The sequence below is a fragment of the Gossypium arboreum genome, unplaced genomic scaffold (genome assembly GCF_025698485.1).
Source record: "Gossypium arboreum isolate Shixiya-1 unplaced genomic scaffold, ASM2569848v2 Contig00199, whole genome shotgun sequence".
Classification (NCBI taxonomy): Eukaryota; Viridiplantae; Streptophyta; class Magnoliopsida; order Malvales; family Malvaceae; genus Gossypium; species Gossypium arboreum.
In genome coordinates, this window is record NW_026440317.1 from 127,144 (window position 1) to 151,982 (window position 24,839).

The window sequence follows — 24,839 nt, forward strand, 5'->3', positions numbered from 1 at the left end:
GCTGCGTGTGTTCGAACAAGGACTCGGAGTTTCAAATCGACGATGACGATTGTTTGAGGTTCAAAAGTCGTCTGTGTGTCCCAAAGAATTGAACTCATTTCGATAATTCGAATGAAGCCCATTGTAGCCGAATGGCAATCCACCCGGAGTACGAAGATGTACAATGATTTGAAACGTTGGTTTTGGTGGCATGGTATGAAGCGAGACATCTCGACTTTGTTTGAGATGTTTAATATGTCAACAAGTGAAAGCGGAACATCGGTGCCTTGAGATTACTTGACCAATCACGATACCGAGTGGAAATGGGATCGAGTCACAATGGACTTTGTATCCGGACCGCCATTGTCGTGAGTAAGAAGGATGCGGTTTGGGTCGTGGTAGATCGATTGACTAAGTCGGCCCACTTTGTCCCGTACATACGGATTTTTCAATGGACAAATTAGCGGAATTGTACGTTTCTCAGTTGTGAAATTACACGGGTGCCTATTTCTATCGTGTCGGATAGAGATCCGAGATTTACCTCGCGATTTTGGAAAAAGTTGCAAGAAGCTTTGGGTACCAAGTTGCATTTCAAAGACCGCCTTTCACCCCCAAACCGATGGTCAATCCGGCGGATAATTCGAGATACTTGAGGATATGTTAAGATGTTGCGTCCTCGAGTTTAGTGGTTCATGGGAACGGTATTTGCCATTAATTGAATTAAACACAACAACGACTTTCAATCAAGTATTAAGATGGCACCTACGAGGCCTTATGCGGTCGTAAATGCCGTGACGCCATTGTTTTGATTGAGCTCGGTGAAAGCAAGATTTTCGGGTGGATTTGATTAGGGATCTTTGAGCGAAAGTGAAAGTAATCCGTGAAAGTCGAAGATAGCCTCCGATCGTCGAAGTCGACAGCGGATCTAAAGCGTAAGGATGTCGAGTATCGGTGGGTGATAAAGTGTTTCTCAAGGTATCGCCTTGGAAAAAGATACTCGAGTTGGTAGTAAGGGCAAGTTGAGCCCGAGGTTCATTGGACCATATGAGATATCGAGCGAGTCGGTCCGGTGGCATATCGCTGATTTTGCCCTGAACTCAAAAGGTTCACGATGTCTTCCATGTTTCGATGCTTGACGCTATAGATCCGATCCATCGCACGTGATTAGTCCATCAGAAATTGAAATTCAAGCCAATATGAGTTATGAGGAAGAACCGATTCGTATCCTATCACGGGAAGTGAAAGAGTTGCGAAACAAGCGGGTTCCGCTAGTGAAGGTGTTATGGCTCAAGCACGGGATAGAAGAAGCTACTTGGGAGACCGAGAACTCTATGAAAGAGCGATATCCAAACCTATTTACCGGTAAGATTTTCGGGGACGAAAATTTCTTAAGTGGGGGAGAGTTGTGACAGCCCAAAATTGACCCTAGTCGGAATGTGGTTTGGGACCACAAAACCGAGGCATAAAAATAATTAAAATTTATTTTGATGCCTATAATATGTGTGTGCTCACGTATGACATTTTATGATGATTGATTTAGTGTTACAAAGGTGAATTCCACTAGAAAGGACTTAGTAGTGAACTTTGAAAGTACGATAGGGAAATGTGTGATGACTAATTAAAGCATGCATGCAAAATAATGGACTTGCATGTCAAATTCCCTTTTACAAGTGATGGCGGCCATGACAAAGAGATATGGGCTAAACATGTCATGAAACATGTTTTGTTGGGCATTAGGGAGAAATAATAAACAAATAAGCATGGGTAAGAAAAGAATGAAAAAAAAATGTGTGTGAGAGAGTAGCATCCCCCATTCGTGCAACCAAGAAGAAAAAAACAAAAAATTTGTTCATCCTTGTTCTCTCCTTTTGGCCAAAAATACTAAGAGGAAGAAGGAATTTTGCTTCATTTCCTTTGTTTAGAAGAGATCTAGAAGGTGATTTGGCTAAATTTGCATCAAGAGTAAGGTATGTATGAGGTTGTGTTGGGAGTTTCATGCATGTTTTGGTTGCTAATTTGATGTGCATGTTAGCCATGGCTCAAATCTTTGTTATGCCATGGAAATGGCATTTTGCCAAAGTTGTTATGGTGATAAAGCCATTGCATGCTAAGTGTGAAACTTGATGATGATGCATGCAATGATGGATTGTCTACCTATGAGTAAGATTTTGAGCTTTCTTTTGTTTTATCATGATTGAAGTTGAAAAGAAGCATGATTGTCATATTCGCCATGATGCATTCTTGAGCATGATTCATGCTTCTTGCATGTTAGTTAAAATTTGTGTTTTGGATGGCTATGGACACCTTGAAATTGCCATGCTCATATATGCATATATATGATTGCACATTATGTTTTGGTTATGAACTAAGTGATGAATATATTGGTTTAAAGGAGAAGATGTGGAAGAATGCTTGTGAAATTGCAAGCACAATTGACCTAGCACACATGTAGGTGCTTGATGCTATATTATAAGTTTTGGGCCACAATGTGCAAAGCATTAATTAGTAAATTGCATGCTGTTTTTGTGAGGTATTAAGTGCAAAATTGACCTCAACATGTACATGAATATTCGGCCTTGGGTAGCCTATTGAAGGCCTTAGCATTTCCTTGATGCTCGAATAAATTGTATTGAATTGCTTGATGTAGTATAAAATGTGCATGACCATTGTGTATTCAAGCTAAAGGGTGGCCATATGACCATTTAAACTCCTTGTCATATTCGGCCAAAAGCTAGCACAATGAGGTTTTAATAAATTGAATTTGTTTGAATTAGCTCAAGAGCTTAGAGGGCCACAATTGGACAAGGGGAAGGAGAAAGTGATCGAATAGCCAAAAAAGCCGTTCGACAACATCCGAGGTAAGTCCTCAAGAAGTGACCCTACTTGAATTGTGTGAAATAAAGTATGGATGTGTATTGATTATTGATTGTGTATGCATGAGTATTTGAATTCTACCCGGGCTAAGTCCCGAAGGCGAATATGCTTGTGACTATAATTGCGTTTGAGCCTTAGTAACGAAAATGAATTATGTATGTCCAACGATAATTGATGTATGTGTTCATGGGAAATTGAATGATATCCGGGCTAAATCCCGAAGACAATTATGCTGGAAATTATATCCGGGTTAAGACCCGAAGGCAATTGCGCTAGTGGCTACATCCGGGCTAAGACCCGAAGGCATTCGTGCGAGACATTCTATCCGGGCTAAGACCCGAAGGCATTTGTGCACGTGATTATATCCGGTTATAATCCGAAGAATCTTGGGCTGGAGGTGAGTGTTGGTTGCTGTAATGAATTCAATTAGTACACTCGAAAAGCCCAAAGGATAAGGTACGTTATATGTGCATCGGAAAGTCGACATGTTTGAGCAACATTCGCTCAATCGACTAATGAATTTCAGTTATTAAATTGATTGATACTTTGTGAAATTATATAATGATGAAGTGTGAAGTAAGAATGTGTATAAATGAAATGAAGCATTTGGCTATGTGAATGTATTGCTGAAATTAGAGTTGATTATATTCCTTGAGACTTACTAAGCATAAAAATGCTTACCCCGTTGCTTTGGCTCTCAGTTTTCTAGATTTCGCTTGAGGCAATCGGATTTGGGATCGTTGAAGTCGAAGTCATTCACACTATCAAGCCTCCATTTTGGTATAAATTTTTGATTGAACTTGAGATGGCATGTATAGGACTACCTCTTGTTTGTTAAATATGTTGTAATGTAAGTATGTACGGCCATGCGAAAATGGCTCGAAAAGGGAAGCATGAACTTAGACTAATTGTGGGTTGTATGTATATATTTGGTGTCATGATGTGGCTATGGCTTGGAAATGGGAATGTTGGTCATATGATCAGCCATTGGCATGGTTAAAATGATCATATATGAACCTATGTATGGCAAGACTAGTTGATTCATGGAGACTACCAAATAGGTAAGTCCTACCTTAAAAACAGATGCTGCCAGCTGCAGTGGCATGAATGTGAAAAATCACCAAAATTCATAGGAATGGAATTAAATAGTGAATAAGCTATGTAAATGAACCTTGATGAGTCTATTTTCATATGGAATAAACGAAATGGTCATAGGAGTTACAGGTTAAGAGATATTAAAGCTATTGTGAGACAGGGCCAGAATGGTTTCTGGGTTCCCTGTCGCAACTTTAAAAATTCACTATAAATTATCCAAAAATAATTAGGAGACATACCTTATATGTACAGATTCCATTTTGAGTCTAGTTTCATTAGAAATGAACGACACCAGCATTAAAGCCCTGTACAGAGAGATATTCAAGTTATACCGCGCGAAGGTCAGAGCAGTCGATCCCTGTAACATGGGTAACTTTAACTAATAAACTGTACCAATTGGCCCGACCAAAAATCCTAGAAATAAATCCATGGATGGATATATGAGTCTAAATTCAGGGAAAATTTACGAAACCAGTTTCCGAGTTTTGAAACTCGAGATATGATTTTTAAGGCGACAGTGACGCAGTTTTCCAGCCTGACTGGAAATGTCAAATTGGTGGGCAAAACATGTGAACTTGGCTTGTTAACCCCTCGGGTCCGACACCGGCGATGGTCTCGGGTTTGGGGTGTTACAGGATACGTGATGTTGTGAACAACAGTAGTTGCTTTGGAAAACTGTGTTCTAATACTAGCAATTATAAGAACAATAAATAAAATTCCAAATTTGAAATCCAAAAAATTACAACGGCTTTACTACAACCCACATAAAAACATTTAAAAGTAATAACCAAAACTGTAACATAAACAGTGTGTGTGGCTTCCTCTGAGCCCCTCGCAGCTCCGATCTGTCTAAGGCTGGAAATTACCTAAAAGGTTAATAAATGGGGTGAGTTTACAAAAACTCAGTGTGAAATCCCGTACTATATAAAAGGAACAGTCAGTTATATAAAAGAATTAAAATTCTGGCCCCAGCCATACTTACAGTTTCAGTATCAATTGGGCCTTAGCCCATTATAACAGACAGTACCAAATGGGCCTTAGCCCATTACAGAATAAGAAACATTATCAGAACTAGAATCAAAATAATAATCAGAATCAGAATTAGGTGACAAAATCAGAATCAGTATCAAGTAACAGAATCAGAATCAGAATGTGGATGCAATCCCAACCCAATCCATCTGTATACACTCTCGTATCAACCTCACACCATGTGGGGAGACAACTCGACCCACCCATCCGCTACACACTACAGAATTTGCAACATGGCTGCCAGAACAGATATTGTGACAGAGTCACCAGATCTGAATATTGTGGCGAGCCACCGAAGCAGAGATATTTGTGGCATAGCCACGAAGCGAATAATGTGGCAAAGCCACTTAACAGAATACGTAGCACAAAGCCATCGATAACTGCATTATGTTAGGCACATAGCCATCAACTAGAGTAACATAACCGGGTAAATGTGATCGACACAGAGTCGTCAATAACCATATATTGGCACATAGCCTTAGCCAAATACGTTTGGCACACAACCATAATCAGGTTGGCACAGAGCCATATGTAGGTTGGCGCAAAGCCATAATCAGAATAATTAGCTTTAAGCTATTGGCAGTTGTATCATGTTAGGCACATAGCCATCAGCGACGGTAATATAGTCGGCGCACAGCCTTGGGTAAATATGATCGGCACAGAGTCATCAATAATCATATATTGGGCTTAAAAGCCACCGGTGGATCCACAGTCGTAAAGCAACCATGCGATCCTAACAGATCAGATCTTCCTCCGTACAAAATCCTAACCCATGCAACATGTCATGTGTGCAGAATGTCATGCCCATATTTGAATCAAACAAACATAGTCAAGTCATTCATATCACCAACATTTATTCACAATCAAATCTGTCAACGACACAGTCCAAGTCAATCACTTGCCAAGAAGGGCAAAAGAGTCATTTAACACCCTAAGGGCAAAATGGTAATTTTACCCCACAAGGGTATCTAGGTAATTCTACCCTATAGGGGTATTTCGGTATTTCTACCCTACAAGGGTATTTTGATAATTCTACTCTACAGGGGTATTTTGGTATTTCTACCCTACAAGGGTATTTCAGTAATTCTACCCTACAAGGGTATTTCAATAATTTTATAAATTGAGGGTAAAACGGTAATTCTATAAATTGGGGGTACTTTGGTAATTTTAAAAGTCAAGGGTATTTCAATAATTTGGTAAACTAAAGTATTCTAAACAGGGATAACAATGTATGTATTAAATAAGTTAAATTTGGCATTATAGATCAAGAAAAACGTGATTCAAGTCTTGATCAGGGAAAAAACAAGGTTTACGAAGAATAGGCTCCTTTTCATCATTTTGTACTTAGGAAGTTCATATACAAATAATGTGATGTTATGTTATATTTTTGATGTTGAGTATTACGTGAATTCAAATTCTTCAATGTTATTATGAGTTATGCTTTGATTACTCCACGAGTAAGTGATGAGTATTATGGATATTGAGATCGACATTACAAGCCAGCTTGACAGAGATGTGATATTGAAAAATCCTGTTTGAACCTTAGGAAGAGTTTAGGATACAAGTGACATGTCACTAAAAATCATGTGATTTATGAGCTCATGAGATATGATTATGTGGTTCCGGGTGTTGGTCTTGTATGTCTTACTGATGGCTAGGTTGGCCGGCATGTGTTGCGGATACCTGACAGCTTGTGTGAGTAGCCCGTGTAGCTACGTCCTGACCGACAGCTTGTGTGAGCAGACCTGTGAGTATCTCAAGAATGAGCCTTTATTTGTTATGTGATATGAAGTAGCTTTAGCTACGTATGTGGCACTTATGTGTGAGCCTTCCGTGTATCTAATAGTATTCCTAGTATTCAACGGGTAAATTACTGAGTAACTTGACTAAAGACCCAAGGGGTAAGTCAATAAGAAGAATAAGTAAGAGATGATGTTATGAGTCGTTACAAGTATGTATACCGAACTCATGAGTAATGCCTTGGTATGTGATGAACTTATGACAAAGTTGTTCATGTGATGAGTAAGTTTAAGTGATTTGATGAATTATAAGTTATGTTCATTATGTTAAATGTATATTAAATACTTGTTTATATATCATTTTATTTGCATATGGACTTACTAAGCTTTAACGCTTACCCCCTTCCTTTCCATCTTTTATAGTGTCGCCAAGCTAGCTCGGGGATCGAAGGACATCACAGATTTGATTACACTATTAATTGGACATTTGGATATAGTCAGTCTCGACATTTTGAGTATGGCATGTATAGGGGACTTGGTCGTTTTGTTATGTGTCATATTGATTAGCTAAATGAATTGGCTCATGATGGTATTGTGATTCATTTTGTATATGGCCATGAGATGTGGCTTATATTTACTTCTCGGGTTGTAACCCTAATTATTTATGCATGCATACAATGTGTTTATGCTTTGTGATGTGGTTGTTGGTTGCTTGCTGGTAATGGATGTGATAAATGGCACATATGCTTAATGAATGAATTGGGACTAAAAGATATGACCATGTCCATGGTATAATTGACTAGGTTGAAGGTAGGTTTATAAGGATGAATAAATATGAAATTGGTGTGGAATGCAATATGAAAGCATGATGGTTTAAGCATGTGGTATGTTGACATTACAAAGTAATGGAATAATCATGATTTTGAGTATTTGAGTGACTAAATATGCTATGTTTCATACCATAAAAAGTGTATAAGTGAATGAACATTTAAGGGTGGCGAATGGCTTGGAAATTAGCCTAGAATTTGTCCGCACGGGTAGGCACACGGGCATGTATCTAGGTCGTGTGTGACACACAGTCTGCCCCATGGGTGTGTGATCCAGTTGTGTGTCCTCTGCACCCTAATTAGGCAAAACAGTATGCCCAGTAGTAAACACATAGGTAGAGACACGGCCTCAGGACATGGGAGTGTGCCCAGCCAGTGTGAAGTCTGCACTTAAGTTTTGGAATTTCATTCGCCACACTACCTAAGTACACGGACGTGTGACTTGGCCGTGTGGCCTTAATTGTGTTGATGATGTCATAAATAGAGAGTTACACGAGCTGAGGACACGGGCATGTCCCAAGCCACACGGGCGTGTGTGACCACACGGTCTACCTTCATAGGCGTGTGACCCTGTTTCATGAAACTTTCTCTAAGTATTCCCAAAGTTTTCTAAAGTTCTCGGATTAGTCCCGAACCACTTCCGATGTATGTTTTGGGCCTCGTAGGCCCATATAAGGGACAATTTGCATTTGCATGAATGAATTTAATTTGAGCTAAATTTTATGGCCCAGTTTTGTATGTTTGCTTATGTATAAGTCCGATAATGCCTCGTAACCTGTCTCGGTGTCAGACACGGGTAAGGGGTGTTATAATATTTATGAAATAAGGACTAAATTGGTAATATTTGAAAGTTTAGGGGCTAATATGAAATATGCCCAAATGAGTAATTTTGGACTAAATTGAATGAGTAGATGAATAAATAAGTTAATTTTGAATTCATATAGATCAAGAAAGAAAGAATTATGATTTAGATATGGGGAAAAACAAGGTTGTCGAATAATTGATTCAATCAGTCAATTCCAAAAACAAGGTAAGTTCGTATAATTGAACTTAAATGTGTATACATTTATTGAGTGGATGAAATTGAGATAGTATTTATTCTATTGGATAAATGTTGAGTTATTACATGAAATGTATGAGTTGAGTAAGGCAAGTTTCCAAAAAAGACCATGGTCGGGCTATGACAATCGAATAATAAGACCACAACTGGGTTATGGCATGTAAATGAAAGACCATGACAGGGCCTTGGCAATGTATGTGTAAGACCATAGTTGGACTATGGCATCGGAATATCAATGAATTTGTATAGTGAACACTTATAAATCAGAAATGTTTGATAATAATTTTGATGAGAAATGGAAAAGTATCGGTACAGGTATGTACAGAAAACTATTCAAGTATCGAGTTAGATGAAGTTGAGAACTCATGAATGATGATATGAATAAAGTTGATGCTAGGTCATGAATTGATGCTTTAAATGTTAATGATATTATCTATTTTGAATTGCTGATGAATGTTGTGATTATTTCACATTCACGTACAAACTTACTAAGTTTTATAGCTTACTCTATTTAATTTTCACTGTTCTATAGATTTACGAAGCTAGTTCAGATCTGAGAATCGTCAGAGACTTCATCGCACTATCGATCATCTATTTGGTACTTTTAAAGCTATGTATATATGGTATATGGCATGTATAGGCTTGAGTCATTTTGGTATGTTTGATGGATATGTATTTTGGCCATTTGTGTTGGCATAAGATGATGAACTTGATGATGCTTACGAATGTGCAATTAATTCTACTTTTAATATTGGTAATAGACCTATAATGAATGAATGGGATTGAAGTAGTTATGTTTGTTTGGATTGGTTTTGCTAAATGAATTATATGTGTGAATTATACTTAGTAAAGCAAGTTAAATTATTTGGTATTTGAATAGGTGAATGGTATGGATTTGAGTATTGAATTTAGTTGAAATGGATATGGTATGATTATGTATTAGTTGGTGAACTTTGGTTGCATATTTGTGACCTAAAATGATACCAATTGAGCTTGTGTAGACATATGCAAAAAGGGTGGCTATTTGGCTTTGCAAATGGCCAATTTTTGTCCACACAGGCAGAGACACGGGCGTGTGTCTCAGCCATGTACGACACACGGTTAGGTTACATGGCCGTGTGTCCCCTGGTGTTGAAATTGAATTGAAGGCAGTATACCTACCTAAATGGCACATGGCCTAGCACACAGGCATGTGTGGCCATTTCGAAGGGCACACGGGTGTGTGGTTGGCCGTGTGACCCAAGTCAGTATACTCTCCAGTTTTCACAAGGCCTGGCACATGGGTGTGTCCTTGACTGTGTGATAAAGTCTGTATGTATTCCTTGTTTTCACACGGCCTAAGACACGGGCGTATCTACTAGCCGTGTGAGGCACACGGCCTGTTCACACGGGCGTGTGACCTTCATATGATTGAAAAATTTATAAGTTTTTTGAAATTTTCGTATGTTATTGGTTTAGTCCTGAACCACTTCTAAAGCATGTTTAAGGCCTCGTAGGCCCTTAAAAGGGACAAGGTGGTTGTATTGAATGATGTATGAGAATAATTGCTTTATAATGATAAATGTAAGCTATATGTTGTGTATTGATCGGTAATACCTTGTAACCCTATTTCAACAGCGAATACAGGTTAGAGGTGTTACATCTAACCTTCTCAATCCTAATGCCTAAACACCAACATATGATAGAGTTTTCAACTTGATTCAAATAGAGTATGATTTTCTTTCGTAATTCATTTTTTATTTACATATTATTTTCTACATTTATTCGAGATTTGATCCTCACATGTAAATTTTTTTGTTGAATGGAGATTATATTAAAAAAAACCTTACCATTAAATTAAAATAAAATAAAAGCGTATTTGCATATTATGTTTATTCTTTAAAAAAAAGACAAAGATACTTAGTAGCATTATAACTACACTTGTAGACCATTGTTGATACATGAAATAATTATATGAAATTACAATGAGACTTTGAATTCAAGTAATCTGCCCAACAGAATCGATGGCCCTTGGCTTGTGAGACCAACTCAATCAAGGCAGGCTTGGTTTGTTTCATTGAAAATGGTTTCCGAAAAGTATTTTCTACATTTTCCTATGTTTGTTTCAGGGAAAACTGTTTGGTCAATAGAAAATAACTTACAAGTTAACGAGAAATAAGCCCTTTTTTCCTCTATAAGAACTTACCCTTTATGAGTGATTTTATTTTATTTTTTATAAAATTAACTTAAATCAAGCTTAATCTTATTATATTAATAATAATTTTATCTTTTAAAATATTTAAAATTAATAAAATAGTATAATTTTCAATATTATTAAAGATACATATTTAATTATCTATACCTAAACATATAATAAATTATTAATATAATATAGAAAATAAATTAATAATGGATAATTTAATTGATTTTTTTTTATAAAACAATACGTAGAACTTCTCATAACTCCTCTCCAACCCTTAATATAGGAGAGCATTAATGCCCTTCAGCATGCTCAAACCCACAGTCTCCTGCATGTGCAACAATGTCGATACCAACCGAGCTAATTTGACAATTTTATTCATTATTTTCATTTTTATATATAGAAACCTTAAATAATTATATTAAGTCACGTGACTCTTTTTCCTATATCAAGTTTGTTGGCAAATTAACAAGGAAATTCCCTTCGAAAAAGAAAAAAAAAAGGTGCTAATTATAGTAAGTAAAACTTGGTCATATTATTTACCCACGCTAATTAAAATAGAAAATGTTTAGTTGGTTATAATTTGGCTTTACGACAGAAATCATTCTCTCTTTGAAATAAAAAAAAAGAAAGTATGGCTTTTCAATTTAATTTTGTTTCATCCATGTTAATACTATTACTTTTATCCATATCATCTGCTAAAGGTCAAGGAGGAGGAGGTGGTGGTGTTATTGATGTTGTTGCAAAATTTGGTGCAAAGGCAGACGAGAAAACAGATTTGAGTAAGGTAAGCAAAATATCATATAACTTTATAGTCAGCAGATAAAACCACGCATAACTATTTTTCAAATCTCTTATCTTTATATGTATCTTTTTTTGTTTTTCTTTTTTTTTTGTTTTAGCCATTGTTGGATGCTTGGAAAGAAGCATGTGCCTCGACATCTCCAGCAAAAATTGTGATTCCTAAAGGTATATATTTTTAAGTCTGACTACCTTAGATGGTCCTTGCAAGGCTCCTATTGAGCTTCAAGTTGAAGGCCTTGTGAAGGCTCCGCAGACCACGGTGCTTTCAAGGAGCCTAAATGGATTGCCTTCAATAGAATTGAAAATTTCAAATTGTTTGGTGGAGGAGTTTTCGAATGCCGTGGAACCACCGCTTATAAAGGGAAGGTTGCGAAAAGCATGATTATTGTGATTCACTTCCTATTGTAAGTTCTTTTTCTTATTGAGAAGTTATGACTTTTTTTTATAAATAAAATTAAGTAATAATTATTTTTTTTCATTCTGGAATTAAACAGAATCTAAGGTTTGATTTTTTAACCAACACAATGGTACAAGGTATAACTAGCAAAGATAGTAAGCAGTTCCACGTTAATGTTCTAGGATGCAAAAACATTACTTTTGAACATTTCACCGTATCTGCACCTGGAGAAAGCCCAAACACAGATGGGATTCACATCGGGAGATCAGATGGGGTTAATGTTCTTAACACGGACATAAAAACTGGTGATGATTGTGTTTCAATTGGGGATGGTTCCAAAAATTTGGTTATCAATGGAGTAACTTGTGGACCAGGACATGGTATCAGTATTGGCAGTCTCGGATTGTTTAAAAATGAAGAACCCGTTGATGGAGTTATAGTAAAAAACTGCACCTTGACTAATACTTCAAATGGTGTTAGAATCAAAAGTTGGCCAGGTGCTGAACCCGGCTCTTGTTCGAACATTCACTTTGAGGATATTACTGTGACCAATGTCAGTTCTCCTATTATAATTGATCAGAAATATTGCCCATGGAACAAATGCAAAATAAATGTATGTATATATTTATCAAAATTGTAAGAGAGCAAAAAAGAGTTAATCGGTCATTGAATCATTATTTTGTTGATGCAGGAAGAATCAAAAGTTAAACTAAGCAACATTAGTTTCAAAAACATTCACGGCACTTCTGCGCTACCAGAAGCTGTCAAGATTATTTGCAGCGCTACTTTGCCGTGTGAAAATGTGGAACTTGCCGACATTGAAATTATGCTCAGTGGACCGGCTGGACCTGCAGTATCACAATGTTCAAATGTGAAGCCTAAAGTTAGTGGCAAACAAAATCCAGTTGCATGTTCCGCCCCTATCGGAGCAAAACCTACCCTGGCTGCTTAATCAATAGCATAGGTATAAATTTTTTTGATGAGGTTGTAACTCCTATAATTATTTTTGTTTTTCAAACAAAATTTGTTTTGTTTTACATTCCATTTTATTAAGAATATTTTTCTTAAACTTAATTATTTTTAAAAATACACTTCAACAAAAAATATTGCAATGTGATAACATTTCATGCATTTAAGCTTACGATATAATTAACTACTAAAATACTATTGAACCATATACTATTTAATTATCTTGTTTTTACTTATCTAAATTTGTTTTTTATAGACTTGGCATAATAAAATTTTAATTCTCAATATTTATACATTGTATCAATTTAGTTTTGGTTCTAAAAATAACCTTTAAGTTTTACACATTGTATAATTTGTTTTTTTATAATTTTTCTTTTTTATGACTATTTCACCTTAAAAGCTAAAAAATAAATTTATGAATTAAATTTTATCCAAAATATATTAAAATTAAAAATAAAAATTTAATATAATAATTTTATCTTTTCTTATTGTTTTATATTTAACCTTAAATGTTACAAACAAAAGAAAAAAGGCTAAAAATACAAAATTGCATTATATAAATGTTAGGGAGTTCAATTTTTAGAATCAAGATTAAATTGACACAATGTATAAACGATGAGAGCCAAATTACTATTATGTCAATATTAAAAGCTGCCAAAGTTGTATAAAATGTTTGTAGATGGAATTCATCAAACAGGTTGAATCTAAAATGATGGTTTAACTTGTTCAACCACTTGTTCAATTATTCGATGAATGTAATCATCTCTTGAAAATTTATATAAAGTTTTTAAAATTTAAATGATAATACCTTAAATTCAAATACCAAAAGGAATTTAATTATCAAATTCAAGCGACAAAGTGGATAAAAAAATAAACCTAACAGCCAAATTTTTAAATGATAACACGATTCTCCAAGCACTTTTTGGAACAAGGTTTCTAGCAGTTATTGGAGGTTCTTATGCTTATGTTATCCCAATAGCCTATACAATAAACGACCCATCATTGCAACGAATTAGTGACTCGTTGATCGCGATTTTCGTGACAGGTAAGTTTTATATATTTATAATTAATCGATCTTGAAACTAACTATTATCACGATGTAGGCAAGTGTACCTATCAAACAGTAGTATAGTTTTAGCAAGACCGGATTGTCGAACCCAAAGGAACTAAAAGTATTAGTAATAACCGCCTTTTTATTTTCCAGCTTAAGAATAAGGGGGTTTTGTTTTAACTAACTAATTATCTAAACTAAGAATTCACAGAAAATAGAATTGGAGAATTACTTTCGGAAAACAATTGAATTAAGACAATACCTAAGGACAAATCCACCTAGACTTCACTTGTTATTCTGACACCGAATCGGATGATTTAGTCATTTAGGTTGTTCCGTAGAGATCTCTAAGTTAAGTTATTATCCCTATTCAAGACTAATAACGTTTAATAACTAGATTGAATAATTGAGACTTTTCTTTAATTAACACCCTAGGGTTGCATTAACTGATCTATGGATCCCCTTATTAGGTTTCACCCTAATCCAAAAAAATCTTGTCACCCTATCTTTAGGCGCACAATCAACTCCTCTTAATTATGACAATTGTACTCTTAGACAGGGTCTATTCCTCCTCTGAATAAGAGCTTATCTTGAATCAGTATCCTGGGATATCAAAACAAGAATTAAGAACACATAATTAAGAACAAGTTAAATATTTATCATACGATTCAGAAAATAATAACAAGATTCGTCTTAGGTTTCATTCCTCTTAGGTATTTGGGGGGATTTAGTTCATAACTAAAAAGGAAAACATCTCAAAAGAATAATGAATACAAAACATAAAGAAAACCCAAAACTCCTAGAGGGAAATTGAGGGGAGATCTTCAGTCTATATGGTGAATCTGGCTTTTGAGATGGATCAATCGGCTTCCCTCGAGCAATTCCCTGCCTCCTCCTCTCTGTGTGTCTTTTCTTCCTGCTCTAGGGTGTATTTATAGGCTTTAGAATGCCTAAAAACCCTCAAAATTAGCCTTTCTCGAATTGGACTCAACTTGGGCTCAGCAGGGACAAGCCCTTGTGACACGCCCGTGTGAGTCGTGCTTCAATTTTTCCAAATTGACACGGCTATGTGGTCTGCCCGTGTGAGGAAGTCCTGGCAGTGTTGATTTTGTACTTTGGCCCATTTTCTCTGTTTTTGACCCGTTTCTCGTTCCTTTCACTCTTCTATGCTCTCCTAAGCATAAAACATGAAATTAAGGCATTAGGAGCATCAAATTCACCAATTCTAAGGAAAAATCATCCATAAAATGTGTTAAGCATGGGGTAAAAACATGTATAAATTACGGTTTATCAAATACCCCCACACTTAAGCATTTGCTTGTCCTCAAGCAAAATTCTCAACTCATAATCAAAATAAATTATTCTCAACTTATAATTTCTATCGAAAATATCTCAAAATAATCCACAGGTAATCATACATTGAGAATTCAACTGAAAAAACATCAAAGTTTCAAACATTTCAAGTTGAGCACTTTATCATGAAAATATAAGTGTCTCCTTTTGTCTAAGTAATTACCTTTGATTCAAAATGTCATAGAGTTTCACATTCTCACTAAAGATTCACTCAAATCACTCGAGGTGTTTAAGGACAATAAATGAAGCACTCAATAGTTAATAATGAAAAGTCATTACCATAGGCTTGCATGAAAATCACATCTTCACCACTATAAATTGAGATGATACATCAATCAAAAGGTTTTTAGAGGGTTGTAATAAGGCTTGGTTAAGGGGTGTGGTCACAAGTTGAAAGAAAAAGTTAGAATCGAGATTGAATTGAAAAATTACCTAACGAGAAAAAGATTTAATCATCACTTGCATACAACAGAGCTTCTTTTCAGAATATGAAATTTAAATACTTAAGCTCAAAAACAAAAGATTACTACTGATCTGTATACACATTTTTTTTTAAGAACAAGTTAAATAACATAAACTAACTATTAAGAACAAGACATAGCTGAGCAACTATTTCAATTCAAATCTCGAAAAAAATAGGGATCAAACTTAATTTAGGGGATTTCAACAATAATAGGTTAAGGGTTAATATTAAGGGTAATACAAGAAATGGCTTGTTAGGCTCAAAGGGGTTCACTAGGGTTTAATCGTGGAGGTAGGCTTTTCATGGCATGAGTGGGTTAATCCTAAGTGCCTTAATCATTTTGACATATCAAATCAAATGGTGTGGTCTTGACATGCATAATCAAGCAAGTACTAGAATAACAGTTTAATACTAACGCACTCAAAACAATAATAAAAGTGAGCATGAAAGAATTAATAGATGCTCAAAAGGCTAAAAAATCTCACAAGATTTATGGCTCTTTGATGTTTAAAACTTGTGAATTCCAATTCAAAGTAATACCTAAACTTTGGGGAAACAACCTAAAATTTTAAATTCTTAAAAATCAACTTATCATGCTTGATTCTCTAATGTTTTAAAGTTTAAACAATCAATGCATAAATGCCTATTTTTTAATTCAAGATATATCAATCAAAATCATAAATCAGTCAAAATTTATCCTAAATATGATATGAAAGCTTTTCAAGAGAACAAGGCAGTCATTCAGGGATTTTTCTGATAATGAAATGAATACCCCCCACACTTAAGATGTACATTGCCCTCAATGTACAAAGATAGATATATAGAAAAGAATGTCAAAATAAGATAAGGAGAGAAGTGAAACTTCCTGAGTGATAAATGAATTTCCTTGAACTGGAGTTTCAGAGAATAATTAGCGTGAGGGTGGAGGATAATACTCCGGCGGTGGTAGAGGTTCATTAGTCCATAAGTCCTGCACCAAAAGAATATTATATTGGAAATTGGTTATGGTCGTGGTCGAGCAGGACATGGCAATCGTGGAGAACCTTTCCCGGTGGAGTTTCGAGTCACTGAGTAATAGTGAGCTTTGGAGCTTTTTATAACTGTGATAGCATTAGGAACTCTTCTAGAAAGTATATAAGGAAGAATGATTACTCAGTAGGAAATAGCCAGAATTCAAAATTATTAAATAAAAATTATAAATCCTAATAAAAATAAGATGAAAGAAAAATAAAAAGTAGTCTTAAAATAAAATAAAAGTAAAAACATAAAATAAGAAATAAAAGTTTTTAAACATCTTCATCGCTAGATGGTTCGTGAGGTGGGGGTGGCGATGAGATGTGGAGGTGCTGACAAATCTGCTGTAGAGTAGCATCAATGTTGTCAAATCATTGAAAACACTACTGATCGAATAGAGTGAGGCGCTCAGAAATGTCAGCATATGAAGCCGCCGCATGAATTGGACGAGAGGGTGGTGGTGGCTGAGACGGTGGGTCTTCGTGCTATGGAGAGACATCATCAGTAATGTCCTCAAGGGCCTCCTCCTCGTTAGATTGAGCAAGACGATATTGAGGAGGGTAGGTTCCTCGGCGCTTTTTGATCACCCTCATGCTAAGCATGCTCGAGATGCCTTGTGGAGACATCTGGCCAATGAGGGTCAATGATGATTCTTAGGCCGCGGTGCCGAGGAGCCCGAAGTGTTGAGCCAACTGAGTAGTATAGGGGCCAATGGAGATGACCCCCTTCCTATGCCGCTCCGTCTGGTGTTGAATGGTGTACAATGAAATAGGCAAGGTCGATGACATGCCCGTGCGACACCATAGAAAATAGGTGTCGTGAGTGTTGAAGACACCAGTGCTCTCTCACCTTCCTGTAATCGTGTGAGCCAAAATGGCGTGCAGGTACCTCAGAGATGGAGGGAGAGCCGATGTCTTGGAGCAGCTAGGATTGTACGTGGCTGAACCTAGTATTAGTGCGTCCCAGCACCGTGAAGGAGAATGATGGATGTGGCAGTTGAGAGCATGTAAGTCATTCTCCTCCTTGAATTCCTCCGTATATAAGCCCAGTGCAGTACCGAATTCTGGGACGCTTAGCTAGTAGACTGATAAACTATAATTTATACATATTTTTAACCCATGTTTAACGCATTTTATGGATGATTTTCCATTAGAATTGGTGAATTTGATGCTTCTAATGCTTTAATTTCATGTTTTATACTTAGGAGAGCATAGAAGAGCGAAAGGAACGAGAAACGGGCCAAAATAAGAGAAAATGAGCCAAAGTACGAACTTAACACGGCCTGGACTTCCTCACACGGGCAGACCACACCGTAGTGTCAATCTGCAAAATTGAAGCACGACTCACACGGGTATAGGACACGCCCGTTCCATTCTAATGAGCTCAAACACGGCTGAAGTAATCGCACATCTGGGCGTGTCCCTGTCGAGCCCAAGTTGAGTTCAATTCAGAAAAGGCCAATTTTGAGGGTTTTTAGGCATTCCAAAGCCTATAAATACACTCTAGAGGAGGAGGAAAAGAGGGACAGAGAATAGGGAGTAAGGAATTACTCCAAGGAAGCCGATTGATTCATCTCAGAAGCCGGATTCATCATCAAGACTGAAGATCTCTCCTCAATTCCCCTTCCAGAGTTTTGGGCTTTTTTTATGTTTTGTATTCTTTATTATTCTGAGATGTTTTCTTATTTAGTTATGAACTAAATCCCCTAAATACCTAAGGGGAATGAAACCTAAGACGAATCTTGTTATTATTTTCTGAATTGTATGATAAATATTTAACTTGTTCTTAATTATGTGTTCTTATTTCTTGTTTTGATATCCCGGATCTTGATTCAAGACAAGCTCTTATTCGATGGAGGAATAGACCCTGTCTAAGAGTACAATTGTCATAATTAAGCGGAGTTGATTGCGCGCCTAGACATAGGGTGACAAGATTTTGCCGGATTAGGGTGAAGGGATCCATAGATCGAGTTAATGCAACCCTAGATTGTTAATTAGAGAAAAGCCTCGATTATTCAATCTAGGGATTAGACATTATTAGTCTTGAATAGGGATAATAACATAACTTAGGGATCTCTACGGAACAAGTTGAATGAATAAATTGTCTGAATCGGAGCTAGAATAACAAGTAAAGTCTAGGTGGATTTTTCCTTAAGTATTGTCTTAAGTCAATCGATTTTTCCAAAAGCAATTCCCCAATTCTTTTCTCTGTGCGTTCTTAGTTTAGATAATTAGTTAATTAAAACAACACCCTATTATTCTTAGGCTAGATAATAAACAGACAGTCATTACTAGTACTTTTAGTTCCTTTGGGTTCGACAATCCGGTCTTGCTAAAAATATACTACTATTCGATAGGTACACTTGCCTACATTGCGATAATAGTTAGTTTCAAGAACGATTAATTATAAATATTTAAAACCTATCACGAAATAACGCAACCAAGTTTTTGGTGCCATTTCCGGGGAACTAAGATATTATGAACGCTTAATTTTTATTACTTTAGCCATTTATTTTTCTTGCAATTTAATTTAATTTTATTATTATTTATTAACTTACTTTTTCCTATAGTTTATGACTAGAAGAAACCCGTCGGGACCATTACTTTTTGATGAAGAAATCGATCGTACAGTACGTAGAAACCAAAGAGAAATAAGGCGAAGCTTAAGATACACAGTACGTAGAAACAAAAGAGAAATAAGGCGAAGCTTAAGATACACAGAGAATGAGCAAGAAGACGATACTCAACCCCCAACCAAAGAGATGGCTAAAAAACAAGGCAATCAGCTACCTCCTGCAATTGCGGCTAATCAAAATCCTGCTCCACGCACTATGTATGATTATGCTAAACCTTCTTTAAAAGGAACTGAATCTAGCATAGTTAGACCTGCTGTAGCTGCAAATACTATTGAATTAAAACCTAACACTATTTAGATGATACAACAATTTGTTCAGTTTGATGGTTTGCAGGATAAAGATCCCAACGCTCACTTAGCCAACTTTCTCGAATTTTGCGATACATTTAAAATCTATGGCGTTTCTGATGATGCCATTCATCTTTGGTTATTCCCTTTTTCATTAAGGAACAAAGCTAAACAGTGATTGAACTCGTTACCACATGGGTCAATTACTACTTGGGAACAAATGATCGAAAAATTCTTACTAAAATATTTTTCGCCGGCTAAAAGGGCTAAATTACGTAATGACATCTCTTCTTTTGTGCAGATGGATTTTGAAACCCTCTACGATGCATGGGAGAGATACAAGGACTTACTGAGAAGGTGCCCTCACCATGGGTTACCGCTTTGGCTCCAAGTACAAGCATTTCACAATGGTCTGAATCCTTCGACTCGGCAAATGGTTGACGCAGCGGCGGGCGGAACCATCAACAATAAAACACTAGAAGATGCCTATAAGTTTATAGAGGAGATGTCACTGAATAACTATCAGTGACAAGTCATGAGGACAAAGCCAACAAAAACAGCTGGTGTTTATAATGTCGATTCAGTTACCATGCTGTCAAATCAGGTAGAACCCTTGAATAAAAAGATTGATGGTTTTCTTAGTTCTTCACAGGTTCACCCAGTAATGCAGTGCGAAGCAAGTAGCGGTGGAACAAACCATTCGGAATACCAACCTTATGGCCACAGCATGGATAACGAGCAATTAAACTACATGGGTAATAATCCTCGACCTCAAAACAATCCATATAGTAACACTTATAATGCAAGTTGGAGGAACCACCCCAATTTCTCATGGGGCGATCAAGGAAATTAAAAACCACAACATCCTCTAGGCTACCAACAACCACCCTACCAACAGGAAAAGAAGCCAAACCTTGAAGAGATGCTCCCAAAGTTTATATCAGTGTTAGAAACTCATTTTCAGAACACTGAGACAGCACCTAAAAATCAACAAGCATCGATCCAAAGCCTCAAAACTCAGATTGGCTAGCTTTCCAAACTAATCTCCGAACGAACACAAGGTAGTTTGCCAAGTAATACTGAACCCAACCCAAGGGAACAGCTCAACATGATTAATATTCAAGATAACGAAAGAGTCGTTGAGCCTGGACCAGAACCGCGACAAGAAACTGTGGTAAGCAAAGGTCAAGGTGAGGTAAATCAAAATACAAACAAACCAGTGACTATCGAATATAAACCTCGTGTGCCATACCCCAACGCGACAAGGAAAGACCACTCAGATGAACAATTTGGTAAATTCCTTAAACTCTTAAAAAAATTACATATTAACTTACCGTTTATTGAAGCTCTATCCCAGATGCCAAACGCACTGAAATTTTTAAAGGAGCTTTTAGCAAATAAGTGAAAGTTGGACGAGGCGTCGCATGTGGAGTTGAACGCAGTTTGCTCGGCCATTCTCCAAAATAAACTACCCAACAAACTAAAAGACCCAGGGAGCTTTACTATTCCTTACTTAATTGTAGTTTAGATGTTAATCATGCATGGGCTGATCTAGGGGCTAGTATCAACGTCATTCCTTACAAAATGTTTAAGCAACTAGGTCTCGGGAAACCCAAACAGACTAGGATGAGCATTCAATTAGCAGATAAAACTATAAGATTCCTTAGAGGTATTATTGAAGATGTGCTAGTTAAAATCAATAAATTTATATTTCCCATTGACTTTATTGTTCTAGGCATAGAAGAGGATAGCAACACTCCCTTAACCCTAAGAAGGCCCTTTTTAGCAACTGTTAAAACCATCATTGATGTTGGCATAGGTGAACTCACACTCCGGGTGGGAGACGAAACAATCACCCTTCAAGCTTGAAATTCTGGCAACACATCAGGGATTGAAGGTAATTATTTAAACCATCCTACTAAAACTAACAATATGGTGCAACCTACTTTGCAGAAAAAAAGTTTGAAGGAAGCACACGAGTCATTCTCAAGCAATAGTAGAGGACCTGTTCATGAAGATCGAAGACTACAAATCGAGGAACTCGATGAATGGTGAACACACTAACCAAGAACACCCGACAAATTAAAACTATGCCAAAATGAGCCCGATACCTCTGCAAATCAACTTAAGGTTGGTGATAAGGTCTTATTAGATGCCGGGATCCCCACATTGTCACTACCACACTGAATGAGGAAATCCCTCTTATGGTACTCAGTATTTTTCCATTCAGTACGGTAGAGGTGAGTCATCCAAAGTTCAGCACTTTTAAGGTAAACAACACCCGATTAAAACCCTATTTTGATGAGATTGATAGCAAGAATAAGGAGTATAAACTCCTCAAACCACCATGACCATTCACTAAAGAGGTAAGTCGAGCTCAGATTATAAATAAGGCTTCTCGGGAGGCAACTCGAACACTAACAATATTAATTTCTTTAAATTTTGTTATTTAACTCCTAACTTACTAATAGAAATCTTGAATACATGTGTTTTCACAAAGACATGGCCAAGCACACAGGCGTGCTTAAGGCTGTGCAGAAACAGGATAGAAGAATTGCCCAAACACGGGCTGTGATAAAATGCCACGGCCGTGCGACATGGTTGTGGTCGAATCTGCTAAATAAACACGAGCATGCGACACGCCCATGTCTATCCCCCGTGGACAACACTATCGAAATACCACGAACATGTGTGGAGCTACACAACCGTGGGAGAAGTGATCCATATCACACACGGCTGAAGCACACGGGCGTGCCAAAAGGCCGTATGACGACATCTTAATTTGCGACAAACACGGTCGAGCCACGGCGCACACGGGCGTATGCACCGGCCGTGCCATTTGAATAATTAAAATAATCCTTTTATTTTCCTTCCATTAAGTTTTTTTAGATTCATTTCTTTCCTTTTAAACACGACTTATCTTTGTGACTACCATCAGATTATTCCCTTCACTCTTCTTTTATCATTCAGAATCATGTGTGACATCTAGATTCATTTCCAATTCTCGACCTCACCAAACCAAGAATAACATCCGTTTTTAATACAGGAAGTTCCACTTCTCCCCCTCTCTTATTCTTATACTTTAATATATATCTTTGTACATTGAGGGCAATGTACATCTTAAATGTGGGGGTATTTATTTCATTATCAGAAAAATCCCTGAATGATTACCTTGTTCTCTTGAAAAACTCTCATATCATATTTAGGAAAAATTTTAATTGAATTATGATTTTGATTGATATATCTTGAATTAAAACATAGGCATTTATGCATTGATTGTTTAAACTTTAAGACATTAGAGAATCAAGCATGATAAGTTGATTTTTAAGAATTTAAATTTATAGGTTGTTTCCCCATGTCTAGGTATTACTTTGAATTGGAATTCACGAGTCTAAACATCAAAAAGCCATAATTTTGTGAGATTTTTGAGCCTTTTGAGCATCTATTAATCCTTTCATGCTCACTTTTATTATTGCTTTGAGTGCATCAATATTGAACTGTTATTCTAGAACTTGCTTGATTATGCATGTCGAGACCACACCATTTGATTTGATATGTCAAAATGATTAAGGCACTAAGGATTAACCCACTTATGCCATGAAAAACCTACCTCCACGATTAACCCATACTAAACCCCCTTGAGCCTAACAAGCCATTTCTTGTATTACCCTTAATAACTTTAACCCATTATTGTTAAAATCCCCTAAATTAATCCCTATTTTTGTCGAGATTTGAGTTGAATGGATTGCTTAGCTATGTTTTGTTCTTAATAGTTAGTCTATATTATTTAACTTGTTCTTAAAAAAAAAACTATGTATACATATCTGTAATTTCATATTTTGAGAGAAGCTCTGTTGTATGCAAATGAAGATTAACTCTTTTTCTAGTTAGGCAATCCTTCAATTCAATCTCGATTCTAACCCTTTCTTACAACTTGTGACTACACCCCCTAACCAAGTCGCACTATAACCTTTTAAAGACCTTTTGATTGGAGTATCATCTTAAATTATAGTAGTGGATATTTGATTTTCATGCAAGCCTATGGTAATGACTTTTCATTATTGGCTTTTGAGTGCTTCATTTATTATCCTTAAACACCTTGAGTGATTTGAGTGAATCTTTAGTGAGGATGTGAAACTCTGTGATATTCTGAATCAAAGGTAATTACTTAGATGCAGAGAGACACCTATGTTTGCATGATTAAATACTCAACTTGGAATGTTTGAAACTTTTATGTCCTTTTAGTTGAATTCTCAATGTATGATTACCTATGGATTATTTTGAGATATTATCGATAAGAATTATAAGTTGAGGAGAATTTATTTTGATTATGAGTTGAGAATTTTGCTTGAGGACAAGCAAATGCTTAAGTGTGGGGGTATTTTATAAACCGTAATTTATACATATTTTTACATATGTTTAATGAATTTTATGGATGATTTTCCATTATAAATGGTGAATTTGATGCTCCTAATGATTTAATTTCATGTTTTATACTTAGGAGAGCATAGAAGAGCGAAATAAACGAGAAACGGGCCAAAAACAGAGAAAATGGGCCAAAGTACGAACTTAACACAACCTGGACTTCCTCACACGGGCAGACCACACGGCTGTGTCAATCTGGCAGAATCGAAGCACGGCTCACACGGGTATAGCATACGCCCGTGCCATTCTAACAGGCTCGAACACGGCCTGAAGTAATCACACACGGGCGTGTCCCTTCCAAGCCCAAGTTAAGTTCAATTCGAAAAAGGCCACTTTTGAGGGCTTCTAGGCATTCCAAAGCCTATAAATACACCCTAGAAGAGGAGAAAAAGGGAGACAGGCAATAAAGAGTAAGGAATTACTCCAAGGAAGCCGATTATTCATCTCAGAAGCCGAATTCATCATCAAGACTGAAGATCTCTCCTCAATTCCCCTTCAGGAGTTTTGGGTTTTCTTTATGTTTTGTATTCTTTATTATTCTGAGATGTTTTCTTATCTAGTTATCAACTAAATCCCCTAAATACCTAAGGGGAATGAAACTAAGATGAATCTTGTTATTATTTTCTGAATTGTATGATAAATATTTAACTTGTTCTTAA

General features: G+C 36.5%; 1 non-coding gene and 1 pseudogene across 1 annotated transcript; one reads left to right on the forward strand and one right to left on the reverse strand.

The window, feature by feature from the left end:
* Nucleotides 1–11,381: 11,381 nt before the first annotated feature.
* On the forward strand, nt 11,382–13,095 carry LOC108465218 (polygalacturonase-like; annotated as a pseudogene).
* Nucleotides 13,096–20,023: 6,928 nt separating this feature from the next.
* Nucleotides 20,024–20,130, reverse strand: LOC128288299 (small nucleolar RNA R71). The gene has a single exon (XR_008278733.1). It is a non-coding gene; the product is annotated as a small nucleolar RNA R71 (small nucleolar RNA).
* Nucleotides 20,131–24,839: the final 4,709 nt, after the last annotated feature.